The sequence below is a fragment of the Eptesicus fuscus genome, chromosome 2 (assembly GCF_027574615.1).
Source record: "Eptesicus fuscus isolate TK198812 chromosome 2, DD_ASM_mEF_20220401, whole genome shotgun sequence".
Classification (NCBI taxonomy): Eukaryota; Metazoa; Chordata; class Mammalia; order Chiroptera; family Vespertilionidae; genus Eptesicus; species Eptesicus fuscus.
This window is the reverse complement of record NC_072474.1, coordinates 59,368,958-59,391,859: the sequence shown is the minus strand read 5'-3', so window position 1 is coordinate 59,391,859 and position 22,902 is coordinate 59,368,958. Positions and strand designations below refer to the sequence as shown.

The 22,902-nt window shown below is 41.0% G+C and overlaps 1 protein-coding gene across 3 annotated transcripts in view; it reads right to left on the bottom strand.

Moving 5' to 3' along the window:
• Nucleotides 1–690, bottom strand: part of PPM1K (protein phosphatase, Mg2+/Mn2+ dependent 1K) — a 41,222-nt gene extending 40,532 nt beyond the window's left edge. For 2 of the 3 annotated variants that reach the window (XM_054727520.1, XM_028148264.2), the window contains exon 1: nt 521–690. The gene's annotated coding sequence lies outside the window, so the exon portion shown is untranslated. Of the gene's footprint in view, nt 1–393; nt 453–520 lie in introns of those variants that run through there. The other variant, XM_028148266.2, reaches the window with a different exon arrangement.
• Between the last annotated feature and the right edge of the window lie 22,212 nt (nt 691–22,902).

Genomic DNA, 22,902 nt, shown 5'->3' with positions numbered 1-22,902 from the left:
GAGCCCGGGTGTCGCCCACGTCTCCCCCCACCCCCCCGGCCGCAGCTGCAGGAACAGCGCGGCGCTGATCCCTGCAGCACCCTCGCGACCGGGGTTCGCGTGGAGCGACTCGGGGCCTCGTTATAGGGACGTGCGTGCGGGCTGCCCTCGCCTCCCTCCTACCGGCCCTCCGGCGGGCCCCTCCTCCCTCCGACTCGGCCCACCGCACTTGCGGTCAAAGTCAAGGCAAGAGCCCGGGGTCTCGACTGGACACGGCCGCTGCCCGCGGTGCAGCCGGGTGGGCCCTGCGGCTCCCGACCTCGAAAGGAAAGAAAGCCGCGCAGAAAACGCAGACACTGACCGTGGGGCTGGGACCGAGGGGAGTGGGGAACCGAAGCCGGTATTTCTCCTTACCTCCCTGGGGGACGCTGCCCCGTTAACTCTCCAGTCCGCGGTCCGGGAGCGGTGGGAGGGGACCCCGCCTATAAAAATATATATAAAAGGCTCACAAATAAGGGAAGTGCACTCTCTAAGCTCTTACCTCGTGATGGTTTAAGTGCCTGGAAAATGTTTCATTAGCTAACGAGGTCGGGGGAGGGGCTTTCTTGGTTGGTAAACAAAATTGCCTTCTCCGATGTCCCTGATCTTTGGAACGAGCCGAACAGCCACTGGCTCTTCTGCTGAAAATTCTCGAGAATGTGTTACCCGCTGGGGGCCAGCTGGAGAGGAGGGGCGTCCGCTCGCCTTGACTGACGCAGCTCCGGCCAATCCGCGCTTGGAGAGGCGGTGCGCCTGACACCCGGAACACCAATCACAGACTCCGATGGGAACGAGCCTCCCCACCACTGCAATTTCACTCGGCGGCCCCGGGGAAGCAGTGCGCTGTAGAGCGACGTCGACTGGAGCCAATAGCAGCTCGCGGTGACCTCCCACGCAGCAAGGCCTTGGCGCACCGGCCAATGAGGAGGCGCCTCGGTGGTGGGTGGGGTCGGGATACGGTACCAAGTGAGAGTCGACCACCGGGAGCAGTGAGGGTGTCGCTAGGAGGGAAAGGGGCGTTGGTTGTGACAACTAGGAAGCCGAAAACGGAATGCTGACTCTTTGCCTGGGCAAGGGCGCTTGAAAGGCATCTGGTTCATTGTTATTATTTGAAAAATTCACAGTGCAGCGTCCTCCGTAAGAGGAGTCATCATGTGATCCCTTGGGAATGTCTCATTCATTCGACAGGTATTTGTTTATCTAGGATTGTCCGTCTGCCAGGGACTGTGCTAAGCACTGGAGATACAATCACAATCGCGGCTCAACTAGACATGATAGCCACCTTAGAAACAAACAGGTAAACAAGCAAATAAAATAACGAACAGGTAAACAAGCAAATAAAATAACAAATGTCAAGGAAGGAAATGGACAAGGTGTGGATATAGAGAATAAGAGGAGGTGGACATTAGATAGGGAGGGTTGTGATAAGAGAATTTTATAAGGTAACATTTAAATGGAGACTGGAAGAATAAGAAAGAATCAGTCCTGACACCAAGAAAGTGATGATTGTTCTGGGCAGAGGGAACAGCAGAGCAAAGGTCCTGAGGTGGAACAGCTTGGCATTTTGGAAGAACAGAAAGAAGGCCAGTGTGTCTCCAGTATAGAGTTAGGGGAGAGCAGTAAGACATGAGATGGAAGAGGCAGACAGAAATCTTTAATGGGACTCTATTGAGGCATTTAAGGAAATGAGTAAAAGGATGTGGTTAAGATTTTAAATCACTTTGGTTAATGGGTTGAGAACAGGTACAACAGGCTCTTGGGACGACTGGGTAGGAGACTATATCAGATGAGATGCCAGGTAGGAAATGACCTGGCTTAAACTATGGCAATATCTCTGGAGGTAGAGAAAAACAGAGAGATTCAAGATTTTAAAGATAAATTATTAGCTTGTTTTGACATTCTGGGATCTTGATTCTGAGACCACTGTTTTGAATCTGTTTGGAGAGTGATTCTCACACTGATGGCTCACAAATTCTAGTAATGATATGAGGATTATTACATTGTGTTGAAATTCATATTTCATGAGTTTTCTGAAATTTTCTTTCTGTTTTTAACTTTTTATTGAAGTATTTTTATGTATGTGTACATATGCAGAAAAGTACACATATCTCAAGTGTATATAGCTCAATGAATTTTCACAATCTGAACACACCTGTATATCCATCACCCAGATCAAGCAACAGAACATTATTAACAGCCTGGGACCCCATCATACTGACTTTCAGTCATTGCCTATCCTGACTTTCAACAACATAGAATAGTTTTGCCTGTCTTTGTTCTTGGTATATATTTAGAGAACCATAAAGTATGCATTCTTTTGTGTTTGATTTCTTTACTCAACTTTTTATTTATAAGATTCTTCCATTCATTCATTTCATTCCATTCTGTAAATATACCACAATTTATGAATTCATTCTTCTGTTGGTGGTTAGGATAGTTTCCAGTTTGAAGTTATTAGAGATAGTGCTACTTTGGACATTCTAGTCATGTCTTTTGGCGATAGCCTTTCTTTTGATGGAGCATTTTGATATCTGGGTTTTTAATGCAATTAAGTTTTTTTTAATCTCATGCAGCAAGGCCTTGGCGTGAGATTAAACAATCCTTTTTTAAAATATATTTTCATTAATAATGTAGTACCATGCATTGCAATATCTTAAACATTTGGATCAAAGTCTGGTACAGATAATGAAGGACTTTACTCTCATAAATATGAAAACTTTTGGCAACAACAAGGAACTGTTAACATGGGAATTTAAAACATTTTTTTATTATATTTGGCATTTTGACCTTTTTAAGCACTTGCAATGCTCAGAGTTTGAGAACATCATGACTTTGCTACATCTTTGTTGTTGTTGTTGTTGTTGTTGTTGTTGTTCTTAATCCACACCCAAGGATATTTTTTTTTTTTTTTTTCTTTCTTTTTTTTTTTTTTTTTTTAGAGAGAGTGGAAGGGAGAGAAACAGAGAGAGAAAACATCAATGTGATGAGAGACACATCAATTGGTTACCTCCTGCATGAACCTTGACCAGGGCCAGGGATTGAGCCTACAACTGAGATATGTACTCCGGACCAGAATCGAACCTGGGACCCTTCAGTCCACAGGTCAGTACTCTCTCCACTGAGCCAAACCGGTTAGGGTGCTACATCTTTAAAAAAAATTTTTTTTATTTAGTTCAGGGAGAGGAAGGGAGAGGGATAGAAGGATAGAAACATCAATGATGAGAAAGAATCATTGATCAGCTGCCCCCCTACTGGAGATACAGCCCACAACCCAGGCATGTGCCCTGAACGGGAATTGAACCGTGACCTCCTGGTTCATGGGTCTACAATCAACAATTGAGGTACACAGGCTGAGCTGCTACATCTTTTTACTATAATAGACTGTAATCCACAGTCATATGATAAGTAAGGTCCTAAGAATATGCGTATGTTTGATGCTAAAACAGTTTTTGAAATGACATGTGAAAACCACATCATTCCACATCCTACCAGAGTTGATTACAAAAGAAGTAAACTTCTTTTGAATTATATACTTCTGCTCTTTGAATCTCTGAAGCAAGGCTAGATACAGTACAAATGTACATCTACTCAGCATGAAAGATCACAATATACTATCCAAAAGAAACAAGTAAACACAATACTCCATGCCTTTATTAACTTGAGCTGTTTATTTCATTTTATACTTTAAAGAATTAAACTATTTGGTAATAGTGACTATCAGAAAATTATACCCAAAATAGGCCATAAAGCTTTGGGTAGGTGCATGACATAGGGCTTTATAAAATATAAAGTAGGGACATTTGAGTCTTAATAAGCCACTGAGATTTAGGCTAATGAACTACCAAAATGAAATTGTTTAAATTAGCATATTAAACATTTTAAGAGTTTATTTGAGCAAAAATCGATTGGAATTGGGCAGCACTAAGCCAGAGGCAGTTAGGAGCACTGCACCAACAGGAGCCAGAAGCAAGATTTTATAAAGATGCAAAAGCAAAACAAGGAAGTTATTTGATTGGCTATGGCCTAAGCTATAGTAAGTTATTTGATTGGCTATGGCCTAAGCAGTTACCTTTGAAGAACAGAGTGAAAACATAAAATGGAGTCACTGTAGTCAAGCTGCTAAATGACTAAAATCAAGTAGCTTGAGGCATGAGGAAATGATTATATTCTTGTTTTAACTAGCCTGGAAACAAACTTTTGAATTTTCTAGTCCTGTGTTAATGCTTAGATATATAACAATTCTTCTTTTTTTAATATATTTTTATTGATTTCAGAGAGGAAGGGAGAGGGAGAAAGAGATAGAAACACCAATGATGAGAGAGAATCATTGATCAGCTGCCTCCTGCATGCCGGGCCTATGGGATCGAGCCGGCAACCCAGTCATGTGCCCTTGACCAGAATCAAACTTGGCACCCTTTAGTCTGCAGGCGGACGCTCTATCCGCTGAACCAAACCAGCCAGGGCATAACAGTTCATTGTGTATTAATACCTGGACATATACCAGACCTCCAGATAATCCCCTTGAAGGACTCATTTATCCAGACCACCTTACATCCATTATCCAGACCACTGAGCATCTGACTGATAACCATCCCGAACCAATCCTAAGGCTAAGAATGCAGGACTGATTCTTCTCAAGAAAGTACTTTTTACTATAAGGACTTAGCTTTTCTTTCTTCTTCATCTTATTTGGGAAAATCTAGTTGGCCCTTTGTGATTGGCTGTCCTTAGGTTTCCATTACTCCCACTTGAGGCAGTAAGCTTCGGTTTGTTTAAGTGAGCTACTAAGGCATTAAAGTCACCTCAGTCTATTGTTGAATATAAGCTAACACTACTCACTTTCCTAATTAGTTACTAATACTCGTGGGAGCCAAGAAGCCAAGAATTCATGTTGTGGAGGAATCATAAATATAAACTCAATCTGGATACTTAGAAAATGAAAAGATTTCCCAAAGCTATCATATTTTGTAGAAATATTACTTTTACCAAATAAAACAGAAGGAACAGTTGTCTACTGACAGTTATGTTCACATGGCTCTAGTCAGCAGGAATGTTATGAGTCCCTGATGCCCATGCAAATCATCAAAACATGGTTTCATTGAGAAGAGAGCGATTAGAAAACTATTGATATAAAATAAGTCATTTTCTTATGGGAAGGCATCATGATTTATATAAAATAAGTCATTTTCTTATGGGAAGGCATCATGCATTCTAGCTTGTTTATTTTCCTTTCACCTTCACTTTAAGTCAGAGGAAATGAATATGGTTTATTCTGTCACTTAGTGAATATAAATTCTATAAAGGTGTGTACCAAGCATACTATAATATTTCAGATGGAAAATTATTATAGGGCATTGATGTAACTATGCACAGAATAGCAATTAAAGGCCTGGATTTTGTTTTGTTTTGTCCTCTCCTTAAAAATAAAATAATAATAATAATAATAATAATAAATTGATAATTTTATTAATATTCACTAATGAATAATCAATTATTTTGAGATAACTTTTATCACCCGAGAAGCTCTTATCTGCATAACAAGACAAACTTTGCCTGGCCCAGTAGCTCAGTGGGTTAGAGCATCATCCTGATATGCTAAAGTTGTGGATTCCATCCCTGGTCAGGGCACATACAAGAATCAACCAATGAATGCATAAACAAGTCTCTCTCTCTCTCTCTCTCTCTCTCTCTCTCTCTCTTTCTTTCTCTCTTTCTCTCTTCATCCCCTTCCTCTCTCTCTAAAATCAATAAATAAGTTAATTAAAAAAAAACACACACACACACACACACACACACACAAGACAACCCTAATCTACCATATAGTTCTTCCCTTCGTCTTCCCATAACTAGTCTTCCCCACCCAGAAGCCCCAAATTCTTATTCCTTCGTTTCGTCTAAGATAATATATTAACCTCAACCATCTGGCCTCCTGGAGTTTTATTATTATTATTACTAGAGGCCCGATGCACGAAGATTTGTGCAAGAACGGGCCTTCCTTCCCCTGGCTGCCGGCACCACCTTCGCTCCAGCCTGAGCCACCTTTTCACTCCGGCCCCAGAGCCACCTTTCTGCCTTCCCACACTGCCTAGAGGCCCAGAGCAGCTGGGGCAGTTCGGAACAGCCCCCACCAGCCAGCACCTGCGTATGCAAATTAACCCTTCATCTTTGTTGGGTTAATTTGCATACTCATTCCTGATTGGCTGGTGGGTGTCATGAAGGTACAGTCAATTTGCCTCTTACACTTTTATTAGTGTAGATTATTTTGTAAAATTTCCATGCATACTTAACATAATTAGAATTTTTTTTATTTTCTCTCTTAACCCTTTGCACTCGCTTGCTTTTTTCTCGATTCCTTTATTCTACTCGGGATTTAATTTTTAAAATACCCCAGATTTTACAAAGCATGGCAGTAGAATAAAAAACTGGAGTTTCTTTTCATACAAACTTATTTATTTGGATTTTTTTATATTTCAAATTATTGATACATTCAATACAATTCTACATACGAGCTGCTACCAATGCTAACCATGTCGAGTCACACTCGACATCCGAGTGCAAAAGGTTAAATTTGATTTTTATCAGTTTAATCTCCAGGGTCCCAGCCAGATGACCCAGGAGGATGGCAGGAAAACATTTTTTCTTCTCCCATATTAGAATCAGCAATTTTCCAGGTAAATATCTGTGAGCTACATTTGGCCTCATGCCTAAAACATAGGCCAGAGATACTAAGATGTATTTTTCCACAGTTCAGGCTTATTCTAGTCAGAATATCTAGTCCAGATGTCCCTTCTCTGCATCACCAGAATAATTGCCAAAACACAATCCCAAAGAATTGCTAAATCTTGTCCTTGGACCCAATGAAAACTTACAGCAATGATTTTATCTTAGAGTATAACTGTTGTTTTGTTCCTGATGCCATTGTAATTAGCTAATTATTAATAACAGAAAAGGAGCAAAGGGAAGGCCAGATATTATAGCCATGTTCCCTGCAAGACATTGGGGGAAGGAGACTGGGCAAAGAAAAGATAGGTGCATGCCCAGTAAAGCTGGGATGACCACAGAAGGTGCTTGTGGCCAGTCACACCTGGGAACCAAAGTTCATTGGCCAGAATAGGATATATAATCCCCTGAACAAAGTTTGCTCATTTGGTTTTTTTTGGCACCCATGGCTCATGGCTCACACTTGGCTTCCTGGCATTCTCCCATGTGGCCCACGGCCATTCGGTTGAAACCCCCCCACCCCCCCCACACACACACACACACACACAATGGACTGCTGGACTACAACTGGTCTGGTGCTGTACTGGACCTGTCTCTAACATGGAAAAGAAACTCTGGACACGGGCTTTGCTTCTACCTTTACTAAAACCCGTTACCCTTCTATTGCTGGACTAGGGGAACCGGGACTTTAGAAACACAGGGATTTAATTCCACAGAAATAAAAATCACCCACTTTCCCATGCAAGTCTGAGAAAATTCCTTTTCTCATGATATTGTAAGAAGTCCACCCCCAGTAGCACCCCGTAGGGAAGAGACCCCTCCTCCACATTTTGTCCAATATCATTGCCATGAGTAATCCACTTTCCCAAATATGGAATAAATGGCTTCATCCAATACCAGTGGTACAGAGATTTGAATTATCTTCCTATTTCCATCACTGACTTTTTCTATTTGACCTTATTCAAGTATTTAATATCATTATGCGTCGTTCTCACATAGGGTTTTATGAGGAAAATTATATTTTATATAAGCATATTACAGGAAAAGTTTTAAACAAAATTGCATTTTCTTACTTAAATAACAAAAGCTCAAAACCAAGGAGATGAAACATGATAAACATTAATACCATTTGCCAAATATTCCCTGCTCTTCACCACCCAGGCAGTTTCTGGCCCCCTTGTGGGTGGTGCTGTGCGGAGGCAGGGCACCTGTGAGGGCTTGGGGGTCAGTGACTTGTGAGTGGAGCTGACAGGGTTTCTGAGTTGGAGCATTCACTATTCCCCTGCAAGACCTTCCAAGGGTCACTTCTGCCATTGCAGCCAACATTGTTCCAGATCATGGCTGCTTCTTCAATATGGGTCTCTGAGTGACCATGAAGAGCAGAATCCTGCTGCAATCCCTGATGGCCATAGAGTACGAGCGAGAAGCAAATCTTTGTTGTTTTAAGTCACTGATATTGTTACTGCATCTTGAGCTAACGTAACCTAGCCTATCAAAACTGATACAGAGAGCAGCTCCAACTTAAAATTGTTCAGTTAAGTTTTTCTTGGGACAATTTTAGTGAAAGAGAACTTTTCATTCCATTTTTTCAATAACTTTTCATGAAATTCCTCCTGTATAACAGGTACTATGTAGGTAGGCTTTGTGTTTACAGCACTGATTTATCTGGTTTCTGCTTGCATGCAAATTCAGAGGGAGCAGATATGATATGATAAATGCTATACCTGGAAGAGTATAACATTCTCTAAGTATTATCCTAGGAGTCTAGGAGCCTCTTCCCTTTTCTATCCCTGTCTGTCTCTCTTCTAAGTTAGGGATTTTTCAGTCACTGAATATACAAGGCTACCTGGAAAGAATGAGAGAAAAAAAAAAGTTTCTAACTCTTGAGAAGTGTCTTGTAATTATGGAAAATGTACCTTGCTTAAGCCTGGAACCTGGACTCCAACATTGCTTTTGGCCAATGTGTGGCCTCAGACAAGTAGTTAACTTCGCTGTGCCCTGTAAAATAGCACTACATATCACCTTCCCTGGCTGACTATGTAATTGCTGCAAGAATTAAATTAGGCAGAGAATGTAAGTGTCCCATGAAAATAAACAGTATCATTATTCTTTAAAGATTTTACAGTGCATTGGTGGAACCTATAAATAGCCAGTTTGAAAAAAAATAATAAAAACTCTTGATCCACTTTTAAGCAATATGTGAACACATTAAAATTAACATTGTAGAATACTCCAGGGGAAAACCAAGATGGCGGCATAAGGTAAACACCTAACTATTGCCTACCACAACAATTTTGAAACTACAACTGGAAAACAGAGCGCACACCGTCCAGAACCACCGGAAAGCTGGCAGAGTGGAAAACCTACAACTAGAGAAAAACAGAGAGGAGGACGCTGAGCCTCAGGAGCTGTGGAGGTGCGGAGATCCGTGAGCGCGGAAAGGGCGGGCGGCTGAATACGCGGCAGGCTTGCTCGCAGCGCGCGGAGAGGGAGGGCAGCAGACGCTGCATGGCTAGCTTTCTCGTTTGGGAGAAAAGCAGGGCCGCCCGACTGCACTGAGGTCCAGCTGCGGTCGGGGAGAAACTGGGCTGTTTGGCAGCGGACGAGGCTTGAGAGCGGCCTTCTCTCAGAGGCGCGCAGCCATTGATTAGGGCACAGAGAAACCGGCCCTCTAAGGGCGGCGCGGACGGAAACCAAGTTTGTCTGCACCATTCTGAGACTCCGCCCCATCCAAGCTGGGCACAGCCCTCCCAGTGACTGGATTTCTCGTTCGGGAGAAAAACAAAGCCCCAGCTGGGGAGAAACTGGTCTGTTTGGCAGCGGGAGAGGCTCGAAAGCTGCCTTCTCTCAGAGGCGCGCAGCCATTAATTCGGGCACGGAGAAACCGCCCCTCTCAGGGCGGAGCAGACGGGAAACCAAAGCTTGTCTGCGCCACCCTGAGACTCCACCCCATCCAAGCTGAGCACAGAAGCTCTCCCAGCAGAGACACTGCTGATCCTCACAGCCAACTGGCTTGGAGATCAACTCCCACCAGTGATACCAACAATCCCAACCACTCTGAACTCCAGTTTCTGGGGACACGCGGGGGACCCAGACGCCTACGGGAGGGACTCTCAGCCGGTCGGAGAGTGAGAGTGACTTTTCTGTTGGTGTGGACGACACCAGATTTCAACCACTCTCATAAGGGACACATTCAAGAGGCAGACTCAGTGAACACCAAAGCCCTACTGTGTCTCCAGCACAGCAATTCTTCCGTTATATACACAGCAGGCCCTCACAGCCAATTGGACCGGAGGTCAATTCCTCCCAGTGTACCAACAGCAATCAGGGCTTTTAACTACACCAAGACTTTCCACTCAGCCCACAAAGGGGAGTACCAAGAGCGACCACCTAGGGTGATTGGGGAAGCTGAGCTACCGGCCCCTATAGGTCACCGACCACACAAAGCCACTCCATCAACACAGGGAGGCAGCCAAAATGTGGAGACATCGAAGTATGTCACAAGTAGGAGAAATAGATGAAAGCAAACTAATGGACGACACAGTGTTCAGAACCATATTTATAAGGTTACTCAAGAATCTTCTAAAAACCGCTGAGAAACTTAAAGAGACCTTCAAGGACCTTAATGAGAATACCAAACAAATGGAAAAGGACCAGTCAGAAATTATGCATACACTGTCTGAAATAAAGAATATACAGAGTAGACCACCGCACCTGAAGAGTCAAACCAAAGAGCAGGAATATGAGGAAGAAAAAAACACCCAACCAGAGAGGCAGAAAGAAAGAAGAATCCAAAAGTGTGAGGATAGCATAAGGAGCCTCCGGGATGGCTTTAAGCGTACCAATATCCGAGTTTTTGGGGTGCCAGAAGAGAGAGAGCAAGATACTGAAAACCTATTGGAAGAAATAATGACAGAAAACTTCCCCGACCTGGTGAAAGAAATGGACTTACAAGTTCAGGAAGTGCACAGAACTCCAAACAGGAGGAATCCAAAGAGGACCACACCAAGACACATCATAATTAAAATGCCAAGGGCAAAAGACAAAGAGAGAATCTTACAAGCAGCAAGAGAAAAACAGTTAATTACCTACAAGGGAGCATCCATACGACTGTCAGCTGATTTCTCAACAGAAACTATGCAGGCCAGACGGGAATGGCAAGAAATATTCAAAGTGATGAACAGCAAGAACCTACAACCAAGACTACTCTACCCAGCAAAGTTATCATTCAGAATTGAAGGGCAGATAAAGAGCTTCACAGATAAGAAAAAGCTAAAGGAGTTCATCATCACCAAACCAGTATTACATGAAATGCTGAAAGGTATTCTTTAAAAAGAGGAAAAAGAAGAAAAAAGTAAAGATAAAAATTATGAACAACAAATATCTATCAACAAGTGATTCTAAAAATCAAGTGAATTAAAAATCTGAGGAACAGAATAAACTGGTGAACATAATAGAATCAGAGGCATAGAATGGGAGTGGATTGATAATTCTCAGGGGGAAAGGGGTGTCTGTGTGGGGGGTATGGGAAGAGACTGGACAAAAATCATACACCTATGGATAAGGACAACGGGGGGGAGGGAACCGGGTGATGGGGAGATATGGGGGGGAAAAAAGGAGAAACAATTGTAATAATCTGAACAATAAAGATTTATTTAAAAAAATTAATAATAAAAAAATAAAATAAAATTAACATTGTACCCTTTCAGCTGTGGGAAATGGTAGAGAATGACATGGTGAAAATTATACCTTCAAGAATCAATCTAGGAGGATAAGGACACATATGTAATACCTTAATCAATAAATTAAAAGGCTAGGTTAAGTTAGCTCAAGATGCAGTAACAAACAATATCAGTGACTTGAAACAATCTAAAACTGTGTTTATTGCCAAGTAATATCAGCCAATGTACTGCTAGCTGCAGCAAGAATAAGCCAAAAATTCCCCTGACAGCTTCATAAAGAATATGCAGTGCTTTTCTTGTCAGCAGAATGAAGTGAATATACAAATAACTAGTTTTATACAAGTGGATAAACACCAGAAAAATGCATTCAGTGTGAACAACTGCCATTGTCTTTGAAATCTATAATTTCATAAACTGTTGGAAATTATGTCTAATTTTCAAAACTCATTCCCTTTATTCTGAGTCTCATGTAAATGAAAGTTCAGAATATCATGGTAACATGTAAGAGATGACGAATGGCACTGAATTTGTCACTGTCAGGCGGCTAAAAGCATGAGTGGTTGGCATGTACAGACACACCTTCCTATTCTGTACACAGTGTGGGCGTAGGTGCTGAATTGCTTTTCTATTGGTCAGTTTCTCTTCCAATGGCAGAAAAGAGAGTATTCTTTTTTTTAGTTCATTAACATACTCTGGGAAAGTACCCAACTGGGTTTCTCCCTCCCTCCAGCCCCCGGGCAGTGTTAAATATAGACTTTAAAAAACAGGGTTAGCATTTACCTATTAAAAATTACTTTGGCTTTGGGTGATCTGGATTTTACATACAAAATTACTCCAGGAAAAGTTTTTAAAATTTAAGTAAACTAATAGCACATAATAGTTACGCTATGAAAATTAAGCGAAACGAGAGGTAGGTTTTGTTGCCGATCCTTTAATATGAAGAAAACAGAATTCACAGTCCTCCTCCAGGATTGAACCAGGAAAGATTTCCCCAGGTCACGAAGGGCAGCAAAAGTGGTGTTCCCCATCCCCACCCCGCCTTTGTGTATGTCATTGGGGAGAGGCCAGAAGCTGGAACCCGGGAGGAGGGCAGAGCTATCACAAAGTCAAAAGGGAAGGGAGAGAAATGTCAGCCTGCCCACACGAGGGACCGCCACATGGCCTGAGCTGTGAGCCAGTGGAAACAATAAGGAAACAGATGCATGGGGCTCTTCGGTAATGAACTGTGGACAGCTGCACACTGCAAGGCTGCATGATGTTTTCTACCTGTTCTCTCTTTCCTGGTTTCTCCCTCCTCCTAGCTAATTCCATACCCATGGATACTTTTTTTTTTCATCCTGCAGCATTGTTTCACAAAGCATTGCAGCTCCCCATTTCCAACAGTGAAAAAAAAAATCCTAACCTTCTAAGGCTGGCAGTCAAACTTTCCACAGGCTGCTCCTGTCCTTTACCAACCTTATAACCACTACTTCCCCAAACATACCCTCATTCCAGCCACCCTCTAGCCACCCTCATCATTTCCTGAACCTGCCCTGAGCCTTCTTGCTTCCTTGCCTCTTTTCAAAACAAACCTTAATGTTTCTCCTCTCAGTTGTCTTAAATCTTCAGATTTAAAGACAGATTGGGAGGATTAAAATGAAATCGATTGCTTGTGCTCTTATTAAAGAAGCAGGATAGAATATCACTTCGTGCTACAAATAAAAATAATAATTGTTAACTGTATTAGGGTTCTCCAGAGAGGGTGTGTGCATGTGGGGAGACAGAGAGAAGGAGAGATAAGTATGTAAGGGACTGGCTCACAAATGTGGAAGCTGGCAAATCCAAATCTGAAGGGAGGGAACAGGGGAACAGGCCATGCGTATTTTAGGAGGAAAAGCATTCTGAGAGGAAAGGGCAAGCACAAAGGCCCTGCAGCAGAGTAGCAGGCTAGAGGTCAGGGGAGAGATGATGTTGTAGCTCAGGTCCCAAGGCAGTGTGGGGGCAGAATACCTTCTTTCTTGGGGGATGTCAGTCTTTTTCTCTGAAGGCCTTTAACTGGTTGAATGAAGCCCACCCACATTATGGAGGTAATGTGCTTTACTCAAAATGTACTGATTTAAATGTTGATCTTATCTAAAAATACCTTCACAGAGACATCTGGACTGATGTTTGACCAAATATCTGGGTAGCTTGGCTTAGACAAATTAACATGAAATTAACCATCACCCTAACCTGTACAAATGCTTATTCTGGTGGCCGGATACCATTATAAATGCTTTACATATGTTAACTGAATTAATCTTTGTAAAAAAATTTTAATTGATGAGAGAGAGAGAGAGAGAGAGAGAGAGAGAGAGATTGGTTGTTCCTCTTATTTATGCACCCCATTGGTTGACTCTTGTATGTGCCCTGACTGGGATGGAACCTGCAACCTTGGCATATCAGGAGGATGCTCTAACCAACTGAGTTACACGGCCAGGGCTAACTCAGTTCATCTTAACAACCCTATAAGATAGGGTTATTATGATCATCCCCATTTTGCAGATGAATCCTTGCAACATGGCTCCAGAATATATGTTCTTAACTACTGTACTACTTACCCCTCAAGAAAAAAAAAAGTGAAAACTAAACTCATCAATACTTTACATGTAAAATATCTGCCCCCATAAATCTCTTAGTTTGTCTACCATTCACATCTGTTAGATGTCAACTTTTTTTTTTTTTTGGTTAATACTCACCTGAGGATATTTTTTCTATTAATTTTTAGAGAGAGTGGAAGGGAGAGGGAGAGACAGAGAGAAACATCTATGTGAGGGAGAGACATCGATTGGTTACCTCCTGCACACATCCCAACTAGGGCCGGGGAACCTGCAACCAAGGTACGTGCCCTTGACTGAAATTGAATCCAGGACCCTTCATTCCTCGGGCCAACACTCTACCCACTGAGCCAAACCAGCTAGGGCTAGATGTCAACTTTTACAGAAACCTTACATATGTCCATCCAATGGCTCTTCGATGTAGGCAGTATTATCCCTCTTTTACAGATGATAAAATTTTGAGGCTCAGTGAGGTTCATGGCCTGCCCCAGGCCACAGAGTTATTAGTGTAACAGAAGGGATTTAAACCCAGGACTGGTCTTCAAAGCATATCTCCTTAACCATACTACCTCTCTGTTCATAGTTTATCAATATTAAGATGTTCCTACTCATGCCTGTTTTGAAGACTTGGAATTACTTGAACAAAAATTGGTTCTCTGTTTTGATGTGTTCCACAAGTGAAATAAATTTCTGACTACTTCATGCACCAGGACAGAACATAGGTTGCAGCTAAAGTAAATGGAAAGAAATAAAAGGTCATGTTTTACTGGGTAGAGATTAGATAGTATCATCCATTGGGGGCCTGCTGTGTTTAGAGGAAATGCGAGGAGAGAACACATCACTCTGAAAGATTAAAATGAGAGAAAGTGGGCAGTAAGAGTAGAATATAGATTGAACCTGAGAAGTAAATTTGCCTCAGACTACTAGAAAGAGCTTCGATTAGGTTCGGGAAAACATAAAACAGAAATTGCCCATTCTGCAGCGTTAGCTGGCTACATTGAAATTAGGTGAATTTACTTTCTGTCTGTTTTTAAGCGGCTGATATAGAAGTTTTATTTCAGAAGGAGGCTTGATTTCCCAATGGGGCCCGTGGGACGGCAGAACATACAGTGCTACATGTTTACTGTAGATAAGAATCGTAGAGCAGGGTCTGACAACAGGGAACCTTGCATGTCTTCCTTCTTAACTCACTGACTGAACTTACAGCTTAGGAGAGGAAAGGTGCAGGAGTCTTTTTGTCTGTTCAGAAGTTAATATGATCAAAGAATTTTAGAACTAAGAGGTATCTACTTGTGGAGGTTCAGAACAAGCCACCCCAGAGGTATCTCAGTGGTATGCAGATTACTTGGAGCTAAAGGCAATTTTAGCTTCAAGCTCAAGAGAAACTTCTGACTCTCCCTTTAACTACCTAGAAGAACTTGAATTAGGAACATTGCCCATACAAAGAAATTATCAGATAACTTCGTTTGACCTATCTATAGGGCAGGACAAACTTTGATTTACTAAATGTCTGTTTTTCTTAACATTCTGCAATTACCCTTTGAAACTACCATCTCATCTGTAGCTCAGAATGTCTTACCTAATCATGTTCCCTTTCTATCTCTGAATCTCTCATGCATGTGGGAGGATCTCTGACTCGCTCATGTATGTGGGGTTCCCATACATATGTATGTATTAAATTTGGTTATTTTCTCATGTTAATCTGTCTTATGTCTACTTGGTTATTAGACCTGCCAGAAGAACCTTGAGGGTAAAGGTAAGTTTGTTCCTCTCCCACAGTTGAACTCATTTCCTCCTCTTCCCCTACATTTTTCAGAAAATCAAATGCAAACTCTGAGAGGTGAAGAGACTTGCCCAAAACCACAGAATCTGATTATAAGCCAAATTTCTAGCATTGCAGGCAAGCTCTAATTCTACTTCTTCATTCAATATGCAATCATAACTCCTAAAAACAGGCAATAAAGCTAGAGATTCTATCATGGACATGAATTTGTAGCCAAGCTTTGCAAAATTTCTTCGGCACTTCCTATAAGGAAGACACCAAGGCTGTAGGTAGGATTGACTCTAGGCAACATTGCGAAGTAGGTAAAGTGTGAATTCAGTGGCCTCATACTTGCCTCTTCTGAGAGGCTGTGTGATATAGTGGTGGATGGAGAACACGACTCTAGAGACACCCAACCACTTATAATCTGTGACCTTGGGCCAGTTTCCCAACCTTCCTATGCCCAATTCCCTCACATGGAGATGGAGATGGTAGTATTTTGAAATCATGCTTTAGGGGAGGGTTAAATAAACTAACATGTGCAAAGTATCTTGAGTGGTTCTTAGCTTTAGACAACCTCATAAATGTTAGACATTTTTATTAGTTCATGTCTTTGCCTTGAATACTACCTTGTTCTGGGCTTGCTTGTCTCTGACATTATTGCCTGCTCACAAAAATGTCTCTTTTTTCTCCTCTTTTAAAACTCTTTCTCCTTATTTGTTCAATAAGTGTCTGTTTACTCATTCAAATAATATTATATATATGGAGAGAGAGAGAGTAGCTTTCCATGTCAATATAGATAGATTAATAAAAAATCACTATTCTTATGTGAGGGTTCAGAACAAGCCACCCTCAGAGGTATCTCAGTGGTATGCAGATTACTTTGAGCTAAAGGCAATTTTAGCTTCAAGTTCAAGAGAAACTTCGAGCTAAAGGGGGTATATGAGAAATCTCTATACCTTCTACTCAGTTTTGTGGTAGGTACACCAAACTCTGCTCTACAAAAATAGTCTATTTAAAATATATATTTAAAGTTGATTTAGCAGTATGATTGAATAATTTAAAATACATGTTTATAGAATTGAATCTAGGATTATACTGTTAGATTATATTGGCAAGATATGATTTTCATATTTAAATGGTGTACTCAATTTTTTTAAAAAGGATCTTTTTAAAATATACATTTTTTAATATATATTTTTATTTATTTCAGAGAGGAAGGGAGAGTGAGAGAGAGAAACATCAATGATGAGAGAGAATCATTATATATTTGTATGAGAATCATACTTTTAACTTTTTGAAAATTCTACTTTGACAATATCCTCATGGAGCTTACAGTCTGGTTACATACTTTCCCTCTTTGTTTTCTTTTTATAGTTTGAAGTTCAAACTAGTGGACTTAGATAAAATAATATTTCCTAATCATTTTTCTCCCTCCCAAGGCCTTTTTGGATAGTAAATTGAAGGAAACCAAAATATGTCACCCCAAAATATGCCTTTTGATATAAAAAATTATTTTGAACTGAATGAAAGTGATTAAAAAGCAGCAAGTAGCCCAGCCCACATGGCTCAGTAGTTGAGCATCGACCTATGAACCAGGAGGTCAAGGTTCAATTCCCGGTCAGGGCACATGCACGGGTTGTGGGCTCAATCTCCAGATGGGGTGTGCAGGAGGCAGCCAATCAATGATTCTCTCATCATTGATGTTTCTATCTCTAGCTCCCTCTCCCTTCCTCTCTGAAATCAATAAAAATATATTAAAAAACAAACAAACATATAGTCCCTATCTCTCATGGAATTTATAGTAATTCTCTCTCCATGAACAGTAACAACAATAACTAATACATCAAGAGTATTTTCTATATGCCATCCACTCTTCTAAGCAATTTACATTTACTAACTAATCTTAACACAACTATAAAGGTATTATTTTTACCATTTCGTAGATGAGGAAACTGAGGCACAGAGCGAGTGAGAAATGCGCCCAAACTCACACAGCTACAGTGGTGGGATTTGTATACTATTTGCCTCTCCTTTACTGTACTTACTTTCTACCAATGTAGATGTCACCTGAGGTGTTACATTAATCCATTCATTTATTACTTTATTCACTCACCACTCTGCTATTAAACATCTTTGATGTGCCAGACATGTGGGTTAACAAAGAATTACATGTTTAAGGATCTGTCATTGAGTAAATTACAGTTGATTGAGAAAGTCAGATCCTTAAACATATAATTCCAGCACAACATGTTAAGTACAAAGGAGGAGCTATGTACCAATTAAAATGGAAACAGAGAGGAGGAAATGACTAGCTTTGCCTGGGGTTGCTGAGAAAGATTTTACAGAAGAGGAAATTTTTTATTAGTGTCTTTAAAGCTAAATAGCCACTCATTAGTTAAAGAATAATAGGCAGATCAATCCAGAGAAAGGAGAGAACACATGGAAAGGGCTGGAGTCATGCCAGTGCAAGGTATGGACTGGCTATGATGATGTAGGTGGATGGGAAAGAGAAGGATTTAAGGATAAGAGGTTGAGCTGGAAATAGAGTGGCTGTTTAGGCTGAAGATTTTAGGGAATCTGGCACCGTTTGGAAGAATATCAGGGCTAAAAGATCCTAAGGACAAGGAAGAACCAGTTGGTGGCTATTACAGTCATCTAAGCAAGAAAGTCAATGAATCAACTAAAGCATTGAGAGAAATGAATGGATTTGAGACATATTGAGGAGGATAAAGCAACAGAACTTAGTGATTGCTTAAGGCTGGGCGAAAGGAGTGATTAGGTGACAGGGCGAATAGTGATGACAACTAAAGAAGTATCTCAAATTCTACAAGATTATTTCTGAGCCACAATCTGCTCAAGTTACATTCAAACAGCATCAGTTGGATTATGAAGGCCCAGAAAAATAATAGCTAAATCACAGATAGATAGCTATGTAGCTCTGAGAACATAGTCAGGCATTTTTTTCGATTATGGAGCAGAATTAATTCCATTAATCCTCACAACTCCTGTAAAGCAGGCATGACCATTTCAGCATTTTTACAGATGAGAAAAATCAATGAACAGAGAGGTACACTGACTTGCCTAAAGCCACCCAGTCAGTAAATGGAGGAGTCAGATCTCAAATTGGCAGTCTGTTTTCGAACTGCTTTGTTAGAGTATTTAGGAATAAGGGTGGAGTGCTGTGCTGGGGATGGGGTTGGGGGTGCAATACATTACAAGGCAAACTTTCCTATAGACCCCCTTTAAACAGCTCTCTCTCTTCCCAAAATTTACACTCACTGTGGCTACTGATCTCTTTCTCCTCTGCTGTAGGGGGCTACTGCTGCTACACTGCTCTTTTTTTTTTTTTTTTCTCCCCTTTTTATTTATTTACTTATTTTATATACATATATATTTTTTTAAATATATATTTCCGAGAGGGAGAGATAGAAACATCAATGATGAAAGAGAATCATTGATCAGCTGCCTCCTGCACGCCTCCCACTGGGGATTGAGTCTGAACCCCGGGCATATGCCCTGACCAGAATCAAACTGTGACCTCCTGGCTCATAGGTCAATGCTCAACCACTGAGCCATGCCAGCCAGGCAGTATTTTTTTTTCTAATTGTTGACAGTATTACAGATGTCCCCATTTCCGCCACCCTTTGCCCCCCTCTATCCAGCCCCTACCCCACTCCAGGTCTTCACCACACTATTGTCTGTGTCCATGGGCTATGCATGTAAGTATATAAATTCTTCAATTAATCTCTTCCAATCCCCCTCCCTGCCCCTCTGAGATTTGTCAGTCTGTTCCTTGCCTCTGTGCCTCTGGACCTATTTTGTTGGTCAGTAGAATACTATGCTAAGTGAAATACCAGTAAGCCAGTCAGAGAAAGGCAGTTATCACCGTGACCTCACTTATCTGTGGAATCTACTAGTAATGTACACTGATCTTGAGAGCTTCCTCCTTCTGCCTGGCAGTTGATGTTTGTTTCACTTTGTTCTGAGAATGTGACACTCTTGGCCTCGAAACCCTCCTGGAGGAAGTGAAATCCTTTCCAGAGCTGACTGTTTTTTTTCTGGAGAGACTCAAACCCTGCTTTTCATTTCAGAGGAAGGTGGGAAGAGAAGAAGTCTGGGAATGTGAAGCGGCTAAGATATTGGATTGGACTTGGGGCCTGTTTTGTTTATGGTGTCTCAAGGATATTCAAGTGGAGATGAGAAAAGGAACCACAAGGAAAGAAAGTCAGAAGTTTGAAGTTCTTCTTTTGAAAATACTTACCAAGTGTTTGGTTTCAGACATAATAGTTGAACAGCATCTTCCTGGTCATTACTTCTAGTTTTTGCAAGCAACCCTGTGCATAACTAAATATTTTTTCTAAATAACTTTGAAAAAGAAATTAAACCAAGTATGCATCAATGGCCAAGGTTGTGAGGCCTTTTTTTTTACATACAGGTTTTTTTCTGAAGGTAGTTTATAATTCAAATTCTGAAATTTGCCATTTGCTCATGAGTAAAGACCCACATAGGAACATGTATCATAATATATGTATGAAAAATTTGACGAATACATGTATAAAAAAGTTGTCATTTTATTTTTTAAATTTTCCTAATTATGAAAAAAATGCATGTTGGCCATAGAGAATATAAAATACAGAAGCCAAAAAGTTCATCTTACTATTAAATGCAAGTATCGTGAGCATTTTAAATGTATTCTCTTTCCAGCTTTCTTCTTTTTCTTTCTTTTTGATTACTGCATTTCTTTTGTTTTATAATTATAACTAATAGCCCAGTGAATGAATTCGTGTACATTGAAAGAAAATATATTAAAATTCCTGAGGTGGCGTCACAGCTGGAAGGGCGTCTGCTGAGTGTGTGTGTGTGGCGGGGGAGAGAGGGAGGGGGGAGGGGGGAGGGGGAGAGGGGGCCAAGAAAACTCACGCTGGAGTCTTCTGGCTTGCAGTGCTGGCTCTGGTGCAGGGACTAATGCAGGCAGTCCCAGCTGGTGGCCGGCAGGGCAGGACTGGGCGAAAGGGGCAGGGCATGCCCTGGAGCCAACCTCCCCCAGTCCCTCTCCAGCCACCAGCCGCACCTGGGGCTGCACTGCAGCTCGAAGGACATCTGTGGAGTGAGCAGGGTCCCTCCAGCAGGTGGGGTCCCTCAGCCTGGCCTGTGGGGATTTGGACAAAACTGGCTCTTCAACATCCCCTGAGGGGTCCCAGAATGCAAGAGGGCACTCTGTAAAGTTGCTGTCGTACAGGGCGTGGAATGCAAATGCAAGTGTGCAATAAACCAGATTCAGGGTCAACAGTGCCCCAGCAACAACATAACCCACAGCTGAAGGTGGAATTGTGCAGCTCCACTAGGAATCAGGCTCCCTTCTCTCTGGTTCTGGGATGCATCACCCAAGAACCTCCGCTGCCAAGTCATCACAGCTCCGAAGCTCCTGCATTGAGTGTCTGCCCCGTGGTTGTCAGTCGGCATCATAGGTACCAGCCGGTGGGACACTCAAATGGTCGCACAGTTGCTTAGCCTTTTATATATATAGATGGTTTCTGGTGTTCCATTTCAAATGTAGTTATTTCTTCCACATGGTGCATAACTTCTCACCTTAAAAAATTATATAAGTAATATATTCCATTGTAAAAAGATTTTTTTAAAGTCATGCAATAACAAGTATCTAGAGTAAGGTGACCAGACATCCCGCTTTTAGCGGGACAGTCCCGATTTTTAACTATTTGTCCCACGTCCCACGGCGTTTTAAAAAAGTCCCGATTTTTGGAAAGAATGCACGACAAGCTAGGGAACGGCGGGAGAACGGGAAGGGAATATACGGTTTTCAGCGGCCATGTGGCTATTTAGCCAGGATATGAGTTTTATATTATTTTTGTTAATTTTATAATGTTAAACTTTAATAATAACAAATAATTGTTGAGAACTGATTATCAAGAACTGCTTATCAAAGTTCGCATTGTTGATCAGTTGTTAGAATTCGACCACCATTGTTTGGAATTAATGAACAATGGCATTTTTTGGGATTGGCAACGACGAAAACATTTTGTAACTCTCTCTCAGATGATACACATCGTACTGCGTGCTAGTAAGCTAGTTAAACAAGTGATGTCATTACAAATCAGATATTCAGATAATTTAGGTAAGTAATTTATTTATTTATTTCATAAATACGTAAATTTTCTTGAATTTAGCAGACAGTACTCGTATTATTTATATTTTATAGTGGTGGCAAAAAGTCTAGCGCCGGCTTTGAAAGTGACACTTACAACTTACGTTATGGCAAATTCAGAGGAAAAATAATACAAGTTAGTATTGTTATTATTTAGAAAGAAATATAGGATTAAAATAATTTTTAAAATATAGTTACTTTATAACAATCAAATTAACTTAATTTATAAACTAACAATAAAATATGTTCATGTAATTATGTACCTACTTACTGTGTTTTTAAGCAATATGTATATAATAATTTATAATATAATTTTAAATTATTTTTTTTAAGATTTTTAACATAATGAGTAAGAAAAGAGGATGCAAATTCAACGATGATCTAAGAAGTGAATTTCCTTTTATTAAAAAAACCAAAAACGATTACAATATAGACCAAATTTTTCATCAAGAACCCCCCCCCCCAGGCCGAAACCGGTTTGGCTCAGTGGATAGAGCGTCGGCCTGCAGACTCAAGGGTCCCAGGTTCGATTCCGGTCAAGGGCATGTACCTTGGTTGCGGGCACATCCCCAGTAGGGGGTGTGCAAGAGGCAGCTGATCGATGTTTCTCTCTCATCGATGTTTCGAACTCTCTATCCCTCTCTCTTCCTCTCTGTAAAAAATCAATAAAATATATTTAAAAAAAAAAGAACTCCCTCTTCCCCCCCCCCCGCCCCCCCCCACCCACCCCGGTCAATGGTGTCCCACTTTACCAATGTTAAAATCTGGTCACCTTAATCTAGAGGCAAAAGTATGTTACCTCTCTTTTCCCTGGTCCATTCCTCACAGTCCCTTAAGCAACAGCTTGATTAAATCCACAAGTTTTTCCAAAAGTAAAACAATTCTTGGGGTTATTTATTCCCTCTCATAACTGTAATCTAAATAAAAATACAGATAGTTTCTCTAAAATATTTTAGTGTTTTTAAATTTGTTTTTATT